General features: G+C 32.2%; 1 pseudogene; it reads right to left on the bottom strand.

Moving 5' to 3' along the window:
- Positions 1 to 815: 815 nt before the first annotated feature.
- On the bottom strand, positions 816 to 9226 carry LOC111404603 (annotated as a pseudogene).
- Positions 9227 to 18019: the final 8793 nt, after the last annotated feature.

The following is an 18019-nucleotide window of genomic DNA, read 5'->3' as shown; positions in this document are numbered from 1 at the left end:
TTTTGATAGAAGTCTTGAAATGTGTGGTTGAAAAATTATAGGACTCATGATAAATGCGATTAATATTAATTGTTTAATCTTAACTCAAATTAAAATTTGAGCCCAACAGGGGCATAATATAAAGAGAAATAAATATTGGGAGGTGGTGCATTCGGAGAAAAACTAGGGACTTCTTGCGCAATTGCACCAAAGGAAATCATCCCACGAGATCCATTTTTAAATAATGTACACGAGGTCTGTCTATGAACTTTATTATCGAAACATTTTACTTATTTACTGTATCGCATTTTAATTGCATTCAACATCTTTGAGCTTTGTTTGTTTATTATAGCACTTACTGCCATGCCTTTTTTTTTTGGACGAAATTTTATCTTCAGACTTCAGTTGATTGAATATTGATCAATGATATGATAGTTTCTATCAAAATACTCCATTTGCACGTTTTGAAATTAGAAAATAATATTTTTATTGCATTTTTGTTTTCATTGTTTTTTATTTCAAAATGAAGGTCAAGTGAGCCTTTTTAGACTCTCAATGGACTTTTGGAAAGATGAACCATTAGTAGAGATATGATGTGTTGATTAATAGAAGGTTGAAAATAAAAAAAAATTGACAAAAGTATAAAGACATGTACTACAATGAGCAAGAGCGAAACAAGTAAAATCAATTATATAAATATAACTAACCTTTATAAAATCGTATGATACCTTCGAAATTAAATCATTACCAAATCTAAGCTTGTTTCTTGTGGTTGGATCTTATGCACAAATGTATACACTATAAGTTCATATAGATTATGCAGAAGCCATCATATATTAGGAATAAACAGCAGTTAAAATACTGAAAAGCTTTATTTGCTAAGAAAATTGTGAAAAACTGAAAGATATTTAAAAAGAAAATGAAAAACTCTTGACGAAATTAAGTTCTCAGTCCTTCGCTTACAAAGAAAGGGCAGCAACTGCATATGAGGCCGTGGAAGGCACCTCAAAAGCAGCCATGTGGACAGCCAAAGGCAACCCAAAGCAGCTCACAGACAAATGCCCTTTTTCTCGTGCCGAGTGGAGGGACTTCTTTTCTTCCAATTCAGGTCCAACAATGAAAATAAACGCTGAACAACATCTATTTACAAACTTCCTTTATCTCCTACTTCTGATCCTAGAAAAGTCTTCCGTTCTCTAAGCCCGGATGTGGAACTTCTGGCATACATGCAGTAGTTTCCTTACAAGTGGCTAACGTCTAAGAGAGGTTAGCATAATCAGCCAATCTCAAGAATTCACTCATGAAAACACTCCCTGTATTATACAGAGATTACATTCTTCAACGTATTTACAGTGACAGAACAAGTCCTTTCTGACATACACGTACTTCAGTAGGTTTCAATCAAACCAATGCTGTAAGTTACTATGAATGTTGTCCTGAACTCCATCACGCATGAATCATTTGCATATTCTGCACAGAAAAAAATCAATTGATTCAGGAACTGAGGAGGAGCAATGCAGACAACACGTATGCAAGTCTTTCATACAAGCATTACAAGACATGGTGGAAAATCAATTCGCAATGAGATAGAACAATGACGCATAAATTTTCTTATTAGTAGAGATTTTAAAGCCCTCTTAATATATAGTCATCACACTGGGCAAAGATGCATAGTAAAATTATCTAGTCATGGTGGCCAAAAGCAGTGTTGGTAACTACTTCATGTAGTAGTGGGAGTAGCATCAAGCACCAGCACGCATAATTATAGATTTTTGTTCTAGTATAGGTTCTGCATTGTGATAGAGATAGGCTTTTCCATTGCAGCGTCGGGCTCAAAACACCATTTCCATAAGGAAATAAAACAGAAATATGACATCTGTTAAACATCGTTTTCACTTTTCAGCACTCCCTAATAAGAATAACAATGTAACTAGGAAACAAGGTGTAAATAATCACCAGAAACTTTCACAAAACAGGAATGCTCTTAGCATTCTATCGTCACGTATTTATGAAAGGCACTGGATGCTAGAATTGCAGAGAAAAAAACTCATATTTTAGAATTAACCTTCTAAAGGAACCACTCCATGAAATTTAACAGACGTCTGGTCAAGATAAATTGACTCTCATAATGAGCTTACCACACTTGGAGTGCTCCTTCCTTTTAGGGTCTTTGATGCTGCATCTGCAAAAGCCTGTGCTGCTTCAGCATCAGCTTCTGCTGCCTCCGCCTCTCTTGCTGCCTCTTCGGCTTCAGCCATCGCAGCTTCTGCTTCAGCAACTGCTTGAGCAGCAGCCGCAGCAGCTTCTTCTGGAGTCATGCTCCTCATTTTGGCTAGCTCTAAATCGATCTGAGATTTTGTGAGCTCACTGACATCATCACGGTCAGTTCTCAGAGAAATCCCCTGCCTTCTGCCAGCAAGCGAAATAGAAGGGTTCCTTCTTCTCTCAGACAATGAAGAAGTTGGAGCTATTTTATATTTCCGTTTCATCTGTAAAAGATGAGCAGACTCAAAATCAAAGATAAGTACTCTAACAGACATTAAACTAAAGGATTCAAAGAAAATAGACTATCAGTAATTAGGAAATATGCAGCTTTGAAACAGGGAAAACAGTCCCACAATAATTTCACAATTAGGGAATATGGTGAAAGGCAAAAATCACCTTAATAAGTTTTCCATTTGCGGCCAAATGCTTCAATTTGGCAGATAATATCCTTTTAAAGTTTGGAGGTGCCCAGTATTGGTCCTACAAAAAAGAAAATAAATAATGTAATATTGGAAGAAAGCCAATGAAGAACTTGATTTATCAGGTACAAGCAATGTCCAGTTCTCGGAATAGCGGTATTCTACACCACGAAATATTTAATTAAAGGACCCGTTTATGTAAGTCTTTGAAGATCATAACTCTCAATGAGACAGCACGTGTTGTGGTTTTTAGAAATCCTTTCATTGACCTATCCTCTTAAAGAACCAAATAAAACCTAATAGCTAACCAAGTGTGATATTCTCTTGAAAAGATCCATCTACTATATTTGCAGCATGCTAATATACTTAGTCAAAAGTGCTGTTGCAACTCATAAGTTGAAACAAGTTCAGATATTGTATTCACCTCTTTTAAACAAGGTTTTAACACAAAAAGTAGCTTAGAGCAATACTCTGGGATTGGTTATAGGAGTAACAAAGAAGTAATAAAAACCCAAAAGGTCACTTTAAATTTTGAAGTGGCATCAAAACAAGTTCTGAAGCCTTTTTTGACAAAAAATACCATCCAGTGTAATAAAGATGGATACTTCATTATAATCTAACTATTGTAAAGATGAGAGTTTTTCCAGCAAAAACTTTTATATTAGCCTTACAAATTCAAAAAATTCAGTACTTAAATGAACTTTCGGGACAAATTTAATGCAACACAAAAACATCAAATCCTGTTTCTACTGCACATGCACATTTTATTCGCCTGAAACACGTTTCTGCAGCAAAATGCAGTTCATTAAAGCAACTTTTGTGATCGAAGGGCCATTACCAATGGCCAATGGCCAATACCACCTTTCTCATAATGATCCAATATGTAGCCAAAGCAATGTGGGTGACTCAATATAATGGCATCCATAGGGAAAAATTACACGTGGAAGATCGATTTTACATTGTAGAATTGGGACATAATGCATCACACCCATAATACTTAAAAAAGGTGTGCAGTTAATAGACAAGACCAAAAAAAAAAAAAAAAAATCAAATTAATAATAAATCCATTCACACCTAGTCACAAAAATAAAATTTTAAAATTTCATTCGCTGATCTGAATTATACAATCTGAAATTCCGGCCCAATTTTCTTGTTTTAATTTAAATTATCAAGAAATCAACTCGAATTCATGAGGTGTACCGCTTACGAAGGTGTGTAATTTATGCCACAGGAAATTGAAACCCTGAACTTATCCAATCATAGAGATAAGAAATTTCTTATAATTAAATCAGCAATCAATTGGAAACGGAGGTTGGATGAAGAGGTAGATGTAGATGTAGATGTAGAATTACCAGATATGGGCAGATTGACGATGGATTTAGTCCTCGGATTTTCAGAATTGAAAAGTCCCTTCCTTTTAAATCCCTAATTTTGTATGTGTAAGCATGAAACATGAATAGATGTGCGAGCCGAGAATCTGAACAAAAGTTTTACGTGTGCATTCTCCTTCTTAGAGGAAAAATAGATTTTACCTTTGGCCTTGTGCAAAATGTGTTTGCTAGTAAGCCCGTGTTTGACCGTCATTTGGTCTCCACTCCTTTCAAATTTTAATTATTGAAATAGTATTTTTTTTAAAAATGTGTAATTGAAAAATAATGAAATTTTTTTTATTTATGTGTAATATTATTTTATGAAAGAGTGTGTATTGAAAATAAGATAGAGAAAAAGAATGGGAGTCAAACGATTGTATATTCTCATTTTTAACTACATATTCACATAATAAAATATTCAACGCATAAATCTAAAAAAATTTCATACTTTTTAACTATATATTCTAAAAAAAAAAAAATCACTACTCAAAACATTTTTTTTAAATGACCATTTTTCTTTCTTTATTTTTTTGGGGAAAATAAAGGAATGGTAACTATATTCAAATCACAATTTCTGTCAACAGCATTATATTTTAATTACACTGAGGGCCTATTCGGTAATGATTTATGAAAATTGATTTTTTGACCGTTAGAAAGAAAAGTGGATCCCATCTACACATGAATAAGTAAAAAATGACAGCAAAAATAGTGAAATAAGGATAAAAAAATGATTTTTTGTGAAAAAATGCTACCAAATGGGAGCTGAATATTATTAATTTTTACTCATTTTTGTATTTTTTTTCTCTTTTTTAAATCGCATTCTTATTTTCAACATTCAACCAATTTCCATGTCTTGCCTCTGGTTATGGTTTTTGACAAAAAAAAAAAAAAAGTAATAATAAAAAAAAAATTGTTAGGACGACATGAAGAGACTTATTTGGCTCTCTTATTTTTAAATAAAAATTATTACTCAACATAAGCAAAAAAGGTAATTAACACGAAACGTCCTTACATTTCAATATTATTGTGCAAAACGTTCTTACTTTTTATTTTTTTAACATTTTTACCCTTACATTTACCTTTTATTGCGGAAATCATCATTTTCATCAAATTTCTCGTATAAAATAACAAATATACCCCATATTGAAATAAAACAATAAAAAAAAGAGCTAAAAAATAAATTGCATATTCCCAAACTTTTTAAAAAAGTGCAAATGAGTCAAAATAAATTATTAAAAGGATAATTATCACAAAACGTCCATACCTTTCATTTTTTTTGACATTTTCACCTTTATTTTTATATTTCATGGCAAAAATACTATTTTCATCAATTTTCTCAATTAAAAGCTGTAGAATGACAAATATACTCTCTTCTTTAAATAAAAAAAAATAAAGAACAGATTATAACTACACTCCTAATTTTTTCAAAAAAATAAATTTTAAATAAATAATTAAAAATAATTTTTAAATTATTTATTTGGAATTTATTTGTAATTTTTTGAAAATTTTGAAAATATAGTTGCAATTTGTTATTTATTTGTTTACTTAAAGACGAGTGTATATTTGTCATTTTACAGCTTTTAATTGAAAAAATGATGAGAATAACGATTTTCGTAATGAAATATGAAATAAAAGTGAAAATATCAAAATATGAAATGTATGGATGTTTTGCACAATAATAATGAAATGTAGGGACATTTTGTATTAATTACCCTTTTAATAATTTATTTGGACTCATTTACACTTTTAAAAAAAGTTTGGGAGTATGATTGCAATTTATTCTTTAACTTTTTTTTTCTTTTTTATTGTTTTATTTAAATAAGGGGTATATTTGTCTTTTACGCTAGAAATTTGATGAAAATGATGATTTCGATAATAAAATGTGAAGGTAATGATAAAACTGTCAAAAAATGGAAGGTATAGACGTTTTGCACAAAAAATATTGAAAAGTAGGGACGTTTCGTACTAATTACCCTAAGCAAATATCCCATCAAAATAGATTGAATCAACGACCTATAATACTTTATGAAAGAAGAAATGACTTTAGTAACTTTATCTTGTATTTTATCAATTAAATAGCAAATACAAAAAGTTGAAAAACGGTTGTCCCATGTTCAATGCATATTAGTAGAATATTTGGAGAAAAAAATCATAATCAAAGACGAGATGTGCTAATTTAATTGAAGGTATATTATAAGATGCTACAAAAAATGCGATGAACATAAGTGCAAAAATTGAAAACTTTATTGCTATTAAAATATGGTGCGAATAATAAAAAATATGGAATCGATATAATTACTCTTAGCAAAATTATCACTTTTAAATGAACCGAAAATATCCCAATTTTCCATAAAACATATTACTTGATAGATGCACAACTTGTGAGACAAACCTTGCAATTTTCAAGAAAATATTCATTATTACTTGGTAAGTGCACAACTTTTGAGGCAAATTTTACAAGCTTTATAGAGAATATTCATTTTTCTAAACGGACTTGTAATGATTTTATTTTATTTATTTATTAGTTTTTTTGTATACCCACCAATTGACATGTATGACTTGTCACCAAAAAAAATAAAATCGACATTTAACATATAAAATGATCATTTTACTAGTACATTCAAAAAGTGACCTTTCTCTCTCTCAAAGATAGAGTTCTAACACACAAAAGCCTCTCTTGGTCGAGGTTATGTATTTTATCACTTCTTCCTCCTTTTTTTTTTTTTATTTGTTTTTTTTTTTGCAATGGAAATAAATTCTATTCACAAATAAAAAAAATTATATCCCTTTAATTGACAATTATCATGAAAAATAAAGTCAAACGAACACTAAAATATTCAGAATTTCAACATTTTCTCGGTAAAAAAATTATATCAATCAAACACATTTAATTGACAATTCTCAATAAAACAAATTCTAGACAATTCAATTTCCAGAAATTCGTTATCTTTCCACCCAAATTTCATTTTTGCAATCAAATAGATCCTTAGTTTAATATTGAGGGAATGTTCATTAGTAATTATATTAACTCAAGATGTAAAATATCTCCCATGTCATCTCATTTAATTCATCTCGACCTTTTAAGTTACACAACAAATTATCGTTGTTAATAGAACTCCAATTGGTCGTATTTTTCTATAATTCAGAAAGTAAATATTTTTCTTAAATGAGACGTCCAAGTACAAAACAAGTTTTTCTATTTTAAATGACCAAAAATACTTTTATTTTTAATTTTTTTCTGAATTTAAATCAATTTATGTACATGACCCTAATCCATCTTCCATATTTCTGTATGTTGTAGCTCCAGTCAAAATGAGTGCAAGAATAACAATGAAGCGTTATGTTCACCATAATTGTTGGATCATTTTTAGCCACACTAGTGGTGACGCACACGAATAATAAAATCAAATGCATCTCGATACAGATAAAAGACAATGCAAGACATTCTATCTTGTGTTACTTGTGTTGGATTGTGTGCCCAAATAGTGTAGTTTTTGCTGATGTAAAAATAATAATATTCTTATATTGAATAAAATTCTGTTCACTTCATTTATTGCATTTATTTGTTATTGAGCATGCGAAATTAAAGTGTCTGTTGTAATGCTCCAACATTTTTTATAAACACCAGAGCGTTAGGAAAAACTCAATTTTCTCTTTAATACATGAAGAACGATCCAAATCACCATAAATATCTATTAAAACGCGAAATCTGAGTTTCTAAAAATTTAAACACAATCAATTGACTAATTAAACAAATGAGTCTTTGAACAAATAAAATTAACAATTAAATTTAGAGACATGAATGAAACAAACTAAATGTTGAAAATATTTGCATCACCAAGGAAAATGGAGAATAAACCAAAACCATAATATCAAGAAGATGAAATAGACAAGATGAAGATCAAAATGAATATGAAGGCTCGAACGCGTAATCGCTGTCTTCAAACTGTATTTGCCCCCTCTCGGATATAATTTGGTGCTTAAAGGGTCTCGCGGCAAACGGTTTGTAGGATTATAACAAGCCTTGTAAAGAATCGAACGCTTAAGCACATGCGTGATTCTCCAAAACTTGAAGAACACTAGGGGGTTTGAATATGGAAGAAGAAAGGATTTCAACTTTCGTTTTGTGGAATGAGAGAATAATATTTCTCAGGTGTTTGTAATACGATTTTCCATATTTTCCATTGATCACCTATGGCCTATTTATAGGTCTTAATCAATGCCACGAATTGGTGCCAAAAATTATGTTGAAAGGTTGCTAAAAACATCTCAAAAGCTGCCATAATTCAAACTGAAAACGGCCACAACGGTCACCAAAACCAACCATGCGACCGCATGGTTCAAGTGATCATGCCCGTGAGATTTTCGGCACCAAACCATGCGACCGCATGGACTCTTTTCGTGCGGTCGCATGGTCGAAAGAGAAGGCTTCCAATTCCTTTTTCCATTCCACACGCCGATTTTTATTAATGTTGAATAAATATATAACAATCCCCCACTTGTTCCACACTTAATAAGATCTCATATTCAAAGTATACGATACCCATGCATAAGGATTAAATACCTTTCGATTTGAATCTAACCATAGTGTAATTCAAATAAAGTAAAATCGGAATCAAAGGTAGTCGTAACTTTGAACCAGTTATTCCATGTGATAATACCGGTTCGAACACACACACGAGTACCATGCGTTCTCAAGTTCCTCAACTCGCTTAGCGCTTTTATGGCCTTGCGCTCATCCTATTCAACAAACTTTCAAGAGAGAAATTCCAACTCTCACTTGAGGCGGTACCACCTCAAAGTTTGTTTAGGTGAAGTTCTTCCAGTATCTTTGTTACTTTTTAGAGTTACTTGTGTTTTAGCACTGAACTTCATTAAGAGCTTTAATGCTCAACCCTCACTTCAGTAACAACCAGCATTATTTTACTTAGGATAGGGTTATTGCGGATTATAATAATGCTGAAATCATCCCACATATCAAATGACTTGTTTGTTTCCCTTTGAACTCATGGAATACCCTTTTGAGTAAGCGATGGGTAGGGTTACCGTCATTGGTGGACCTTTATAGTTTAGGAGTTTCAACCCCATCCTACTCGAATTAGATGCCACTAAAATTTTATTTAGTGGTCTAGTTAAAGGATCCGCTAAATTCTCTTCAAAAATTGTTCCATCTTGATAATTTCCTTGTGACATCACCTCTAAGACTTATTTGTCTTTACTTCTCATTTTATGTGACTTAGTATCTTATCAAAATATAGCTAGCCAACGATCGATTCATTTGATAGATACAACTTGTCACCACCAAGAAGCCACATTTTTTTCACTCACTATATTTAAAGCCTTATTAAATTTTAAAACACCGTTGGATGATTTCCATTAATTCATTACACTAGTCAATCACTTCTATTTGTGGATTTTCATACTTGGGTATTCACTTATCATCATTAAATCATTACAATGGTCTTCAATGAATATTCTTTAAGTATTCCATTGGTTTTGCAAGCGGCACAATCGGCCTTTCCCCATTTAATCCACTTTCGACTTAGTGTGTTTCATCCTTACCAGGCATTCTCTACCTCATTCTCTACCTTTTTCCATCATAGATGTATTTCTATGATTAAAGGTAAAGGATACGGTAACTTTTTAAACTAAGTTACCCCCACAATTCCTCAAATACGAACTCATATGCAATTTAATAATTTTGCATCCACAATCTTTGAACTTCTTATATAAGTTCTCAATTATTAAAGTTAACCTCCACATTTCGGGTTTTACTTGAACTAGACTTCCTTGATATGTCAACCCCCACATTTGGGATTGTAATTGAACTTAGAGTTCATCAACATATTAACCCCCGCATTTGGGATTTTACTTGAACTTAGAGCTCATTAAATCTTTTGTAGTTCAATTTGCTTAGCACTTCAATAATAACCATGAAAGTCTATATACTTTCAGATAGTTATCATTAATTCACAATGTACTTCAATCCACTATTTAATTTTGATCACACAATTCGATCAAGGTCATAGACCTACCATGCTTTTCAAGCATAAACCAACTCAATTTGGTTCCATGATTGAAGTCCAATTCAACAACGAATGAGACTAATCTCCAATCATTGGCAATTTATCACTTTCATAATCTTCACAAGATAGCATCATATCATCTCAATGACATGGTACATATTCGCCTTATTCACTTTTGGACAGAATCACATTTTGTCTCTTTTATATGCAAACACGATTTTGCATAAGATTATCTCACTTAATTTGTGGCTATCAACATTTCAATATAACATGACATCAATCATCAAGTTTATCAAATAATTCTCATATTCCAATAGAAAAAGTAGTCATGAAATTTCATGAGCTTTCAACAAATAGTAGGCATCCTTCCACATTTATGCACATCCTTTAGACCCATTAAATATTAATAGATTGGTCTCAAAACACAAATATGGATGTACTTTACTTGCACCTTGACGTTCATAAACCAACATAATGGCAAAAGTATCGTGCAACAAATGATGTCCTATGGAAACATGTGGGCTACCCAAGTGGGTTCGTGTATTATCCAAGCAAATGTGACAGCCTATATATTGGAATTAATCACTGAATAACAACCATGATCAAATAAATCTTTAGCCATCACAATTGGTTTAAATTGCATTCTTTAAAATGTCATGCATAAAAGCCATTTCCAATTGTCACAGCAAAGTGAGAATAGTCAATTAATTAAAATTGATTTCCACAATATCCTTTATACATGAAGGTTATTTAGAGCATATTATAAAATTTGTCATACTAATATGCAAACACAATTTGTGCTCTACAAAATATTTCCATGTCTTAGCAATTTCCAATAGAAACAATTCACGATTTGTCATAATTTATGCAAATATAATTGGCATAAAATCATCTCACTTAATACCATACGATTAAATGAGGCTATCAACATTAACTTAAGTTAATATGAGTTCAACAAGACATGAAATCAATTAAACAAATTTATCATATCATTTTCAATTTCTAGTAGAAGAAATGATCATGAAAGTGCACATACTTTCTTTCATATAATTCTAACACATTAGAATTTTCCCATATGCAATATTATGATTTTCATTTCAGTAATTATGCAATCAAAACTTCAACCCTTTAACTATATGGGTGAATGCCAAAATTATGCATCCTCAAGTGAACACATGCGAATTAATTTATTTCCAAATAAGGAACACACATTTTCCTTCATGCACGTATATTTGTCAAAGTCAAATAAATAATTGCATATACCAGCTAGACCATTTGGATCTACAACATAATTTTCACATGCAAACTGACATATGCCTTCAAATAAAGCTATGCATAAATTGAACATGCAACTTCCCATAAAGCTAGTGCATAATCAAATGGAACCTATCCATAATTGGACATAAATTTATTTGACATATATTTCTTTCTTCAGGTGTAGAGATATATGCATCTTTCAAACTTAATTTGCAGTAAATTAGCAAAGTAGATTATAAATCACATAATCAATTATCATGCCATAAAATTAATCATAGAATATCTCATAATATTCTACACAATTTTCCACAAATAAGAGGCTTAATTAGCAAAGTTTTCACTTTGACAGAATCACATAATTCATTCAACTTTTCATGTTGACACCAAGTCAGTCTTTACCATAGTCCTTTAATTAGCCTCTACCATTTCCATTTATTTAATCATCACAGATTCACTTGTATAATAATTGACCAACTATTACGCAGCCATGCACTATGAACGGTCACCAATGGCCGTAAACTGATGGAAGGAATAGGCAGATATGTTCACATTAACGAATCCACCGTTTCGTCCACCGAAAAGCAGTTATATCCAATCCAAATTTATATATATGTACTGCCAACAAGTTCACACTTTTCCAGAAATTATGGAAATACATCATATAATTTATCACCGAACAGTCACCATTATTTTCATTAAATAAACTGCTTAAAACTTGATGAATTTTCTGTTATAAACCATGAATGCAGTGGAAATAAAATATGAAAGGGTGTGAATTCCATTTAATTACAACAGTTTAATTTTTAATATGACGCACCCTTTGGATTAAATGGTGACAGCAATTCAAACTGGCAAATGAAACTGCCAAAGTTGACTGCAATTTCGACAAATGCAATAATTCCGACAAATATATAACATGTAGGCAGCATAATAAACAATAGAAAATTTCACCGGACTGAAATCCATATTTTGCCAAGCCTTATTTATTAAATGTTTTTCCATTAAACAGATTGAAGAGTCAAAACGACTTCATGCATTTGTTCAAAATTAAAACCACTTTCATGGTTTTGCCTAATTTTATGGAATAATTGCAGTCACATAATGATTCAAAGATTCATTTCCAAACCAACAATAGACATACCTTAAAGTGGTCTCATATTCCTCAACCAATGCCACCGGAAATTGATCACAGAGAAATAGTTCACTTTCCAGATTTGTCTTGCCAAAGAAACGACTCCAGTAGCGTCGCCAAATCCGAATTTAGAATATGGAGGATCTTCAAAATTCATACCTACCTTCATATAAAATTCGTCTCATCAAATGTTTCAACCACGATCTGCATATCATCAACTTGAACTTTGCCAAAGTGATTCATTCTCCATAGCCAAAATACAGTTTGAGATTGTTGAAAATAATTGCATCACCAAGGAAAATGGAGAATAAACCAAAACCATAATATCAAGAAGATGAAATAGACAAGATGAAGATCAAAATGAATATGAAGGCTCGAACGCGTAATCGCTGTCCTCAAACTGTATTTGCCCTCTCTCGGATATAATTTGGTGCTTAAAGGGTCTCGCGGCAAACGGTTTGTAGGATTATAACAAGCCTTGTAAATAATCGAACGCTTAAGCACATGCGTGATTCTCCAAAACTTGAAGAACACTAGGGGGTTTGAATATGGAAGAAGAAAGGATTTCAACTTTCGTTTTGTGGAATGAGAGAATAATATTTCTCAGGTGTTTGTAATACGATTTTCCATATTTTCCATTGATCACCCATGGCCTATTTATAGGCCTTAATCAATGCCACGAATTGGTGCCAAAATTATGTTGAAAGGTTGCTAAAAACATCTTAAAAGCTGCCATAATTCAAACTGAAAACGGCCACAACGGTCACCAAAACCAACCATGCGACCGCATGGTTCAAGTGATCATGCCCGTGAGATTTTCGGCACCAAACCATGCGACCGCATGGACTCTTTCCATGCGGTCGCATGGTCGAAAGAGAAGGCTTCCAATTCCTTTTTCCATTCCACACGCCGATTTTTATTAATGTTGAACAAATATATAACACTAATTATTTAATTTCTTTTTCCTTTTTTCAATCCAGTGGACAATCCTCATCACCATCTCATCACAGTTCCCATCGATCCGAACTAACCTATAAAATTTGTAAGAGTGAGTATTTGAAAACATCGAAATAAGATATGTGCAGTTTCCATACACAATTATATAACAAATAAAATATACACTTCATATCACTCTACTCTTATGGAGTATATCGGTGACCAAACAATACACTCATCTTATGTCTTCTTTAATCCCGTTGAAATTCATCTCTCTTTTTAAAGAAATTGAAGGTCCACTGACAATTCATGTATATTTAATTGAATATAAAAGCATAAGGAAACAAAAATACATGTACATAAAGTATCTTACCTCGCTAAATAAAATGAATTAATGAACGAAATATAATCACTTGTGCCTAAATTCTTTTCTTGAACTCTCTGCTTCGACTAAAGGGCGAAAAATTGGTATCTTATTTTCTAGTTCAAAAAAAACCAATTGGAACAGTTTTCTTTGAAATATTTCAATCTTAGATAAAAGCTTTTTGAAATTTTCTGTAGAATGCTTGGGGACCCGTGAGGTATTGCCACACGATTTATGCAACGTGATTTTTAAACCGCAAGTGTACGGTGTCAAGTTTTGTAATATAGTAAAGAAGTTAGGATGTCGAACCCACAGGGATTGATATTCGAATCAATTGAGTACTATAATTATTTTAGCCCTCACTTTATTTAGACAATCAAATGTTGAAACGATATTTTATGCTAAATTAAAATAAATGGGATGAACGACGCAAGTAAATGAGGATAAATTATAGAATTTCTTATTAAATTATGAATGTCTATGGAATGATTTCACCGTACCTTCGACAATGTTTTTCAACTGTATAATTATTTCTATCGATCTTTCCAAAATTTATAGGCAAGAACGCTAAAGTAATTCTATTTCCCTCTCTCGAGCGCCAAATAAAATCTATTTCTATATTTTAATTCCAATATCTCTATTCCGAATTAAAGATATAAAAATTATCAAGTGCGTGGTTATTACTTAAAACAAGCCTCAAAGATTCGCACATTCTCTCGAAACCTACGAAATCTAGGTTATGTTGTCTTAGTTCACGCCTAAATTTGCCTCTCTCGAGTGCCAAAATTTAGAATATCAAATCAATCAATTAGTGGCCAGTTAATTGAAAGCATTGCGCACAAACAACATAAATAAATAAACGGAAAGATTAATTGAAATAATTAAAATGGAATTCAAACATGTCTAAAGCAGGCTACATCAACCCTAGGATTAAAGTTTAGTGCATAATTGAAAGAATTAACATAAGTAAATTAAAATGAAAGCACGTCGAAAAGAAAAAGGAATGGAAAAATTCGTTTGTAGCAGCTTGATTTCTTCTCCAAAATTAATTCCTTCAATTGTATTTGTCTTTCCAGCCGTGCCCCTTTTTCTCCTTTCTTCCTTCTCAATCCCAGAAGTTTGAGCCAATGAAAATTCCCTTCAATTGTTTTGTAATTGTCGACTGTTCTCCCCAGAATTCTCTTGCTCGTTTCCCCTATACGTGGCTGGTTTTCACAGATTTGTAATGTGCGGCTCTCCCCCTTTTTTAGGTTTTTGGGTGGTATTTATAGTTTCTAGGAGTTTTAGACGGGTTGGAGTCGATTTGGACCGAGAAGTATATTTTAGAAATTTGAATTTCCCTTTCTCGGAATGCAGCGCCTGGGCGCTGAGTTTCCATTGGAATTACAGCATTGTGGTGCTTGGGCGCTGAGGGTATAGCGCCTGGGCGCCCGGTTCGTCCGAAATGGCATTCTGCGCGTGTTTCAGTGTTTTCTGCATAACTTTCTCGTTCGATATCCAATTGAAGTGATTCAAGATGCGTTGGAAAGTAATTCAAAGGGCTACAACTTTGCTTTAGGCATCATTCTCCAATTCGATCGTTTGCTATGTCGACAATGGATCTGAATGTGGGACTAAAAATTCGGTGCAAAACTTTTCGGTTGGAAAATGATTTATGATCATATCTTGATTAAATTTGATTCCTTTTGACACCTTCCTTCATCCAATTGACTCCTACCACTCTCGGATCTTCATTGCAAGTTCCGATACAACTTTTGATTATGTGCACTTTAGTCCTCGAACTTTGGATCTTTTACATTTTGGTCCTTTTATCCAATTTCGCCAACTTTTGCCTATTTCTTTCATTTGGCCTCTTTTAGCCCTTGTTTTCTCCACTTCATCCATCCTTCAAAATAGCGTGAAAACCACATGTTAGCACCTCTAAAATACTCTCTAAGATAGCAAAATCATGAAATTAATGGCATAATATAATGAGTGTAAATCACTCATCAGGTATATATAGGTGTAGGTTGATAATTTTTATGTGAAACGGAACTTGATTTGATATAGCCAAATCCAAAGTATTGTGTATCATAAAAATGAGATTGTACTTTATCATTGTTTTATTCAATCTAAAAGAATTACCATCCCAATCCAATAACTATGTGGCAGCCATCCTATCAAAATCAAAATGGGCTAGTTTCACAAGTAATTGGATAAGAATTAGGATTAATATTAAATTAAAAAAGATGATTAAAAACTTAAATATCCATTTCATGCGTTTCCAGAAAGAGAAATTGAATTGGATTATAACTTATACAAAATCTGCTTTTTTTCAATGGGTTGAACTTAATGTGTTATTATCCAAAATAATTTTTCTCGAGTCGAAGATTTCTAATTAATTACGACTTACAAAATGAGTTCAATATCCGATATACCTAATCTTGTTCCATCATTATCTAATTATTTAGCCTATCTGAAATAGAAATTACACCTGTGATTACTTGTCATAATATGAGTGAGATACTTACGTTGAGAAGTGAAATATGACACAACTTATATTTTGATCATAAATAATTTGTTCATAATATATGTACAAGGGTTGGCACCTTTTATTGGAAGGTTATAGTGTTGACGAATTTACTATTCGAGTTTGTGATTTGCCCTTATCACAGAAATAGTTAAAGGTGATACTAGTACACTTGTAGTGTATTGAACGGACCGCGTGTCGAATTTAATTTTATAGTATGACCATGCTGAGAATTAAATTCTACTTGACCGCTGTGTATTTCATCTAAATCCCTTACATGATTATGTATATCTTTTCGTGAATTTAATTTTTTTTGATTCATCATTAGGTGAGATCAATTTGATTGGTTAAACATCTTGATGAGTTGAAAACTTGAAAATGAGCGAAGTAGAGAATATGAATTCGTGTCGGGAACCGTCACCCTGCAAAATGGGTAGAGTGACTATTTAAGTAATTTTCGTTGAACGATTAAAAGCTGAGTTCAGTGTTTTGCGACGGCTAAACTTCAACATCTGTGATTAGTTTACATGACAGTTGAAGAAAATTATGCTTAAGTTAGTGAGAATAATTAGAATGGCAAAACGGTCATTTATACTCGTATCTAATTATCTGATCTCGAATGGAGATAAAATACATATACGGCCGGTCAGAGGAAAGTATTACAGATTTATTAGTTTATGTAATCTTATATATTCCAAGAGTTCAATCTTTTGTCTTTAGTTGAAAAACAAAGACTACTACTTAGATTGTGTTCTCTAGAGTTAACTAGACAAGATATAATTATTCGAGGTTGGATAATATATGTCCGATCAAATCCATGTGGTAGCTCCATAAAGTATTGTAACTTAATTATGGTAATTATAATAGTTTTGAGTTTAATTGTAATTACAATAAAATTTCGTACTTGGTTGTAATTACTATGATAGTTGTAAACTTAATTATAATTTTTTTGATGACTGTGCGTGTTCGGGTCAGCTTATGCCCACATCGACTAATCCCACAGGGCCCTGATGTTTACAGCGGGTTACTCACCTTAGTGGTCCTGAGGCGACTCGAACTAGTGACCATTGGGGAGCAAATTCAAGGTCTGACCACTGAACTAGCCCTCAGGGTTGTAAACTTAATTGTAATTGTAATTGAAGTTCCAAGACTACACACATAATTAAATATAAACTAATTGGAATTGGACTTTAATTAAAACTCATATTTGAATTTTAATTAGAACTCTTATTTGACTGTGAAATTATTATTGTACATGAATTGTAACATCTTTGTCTATATAAATAGAGATTAGATGAACACAAAAATATTACAACATTCATAATACATCGTTCTATATAATTCAAATTTGGAGAGAGAAAATATTTATTTTCTTGCTTTTTAGTTGTCCAGATCAAGAATTAACTTCTTGATTTAATTGAAAGAAGGTGTCCACCCACCGGTATTGTCTTTGTTTTCAAGAATACCATAGAAAACATGGAAATTTGAAACACCAAGTTCTTGCAATTAAAAAGGGCCGAAAGTAAGTGATTCAAAATCAATTCAAAGGTTGATAATCGAATTTAGGTAAAAATTAAAACCCTTTAATTTTGGTATAACATACACTTGAACATCTAGTCGATCTTGCTTAAAAGGGATTTTTAATTTTTGAATAATTCCGCTTCCGTATTCTAACAACGTGTACTTTGTCTGAAATAGTCGACAAACATATATAATTTTTGAAATGTAAAATTGTTATCCCAATGATTTTAAGTCAGAAGTC

This window comes from Olea europaea, chromosome 11 (genome assembly GCF_002742605.1).
Source record: "Olea europaea var. sylvestris chromosome 11, O_europaea_v1, whole genome shotgun sequence".
Lineage (NCBI taxonomy): Eukaryota > Viridiplantae > Streptophyta > Magnoliopsida > Lamiales > Oleaceae > Olea > Olea europaea.
This window is presented reverse-complemented; position numbering and strand designations above follow the sequence as displayed.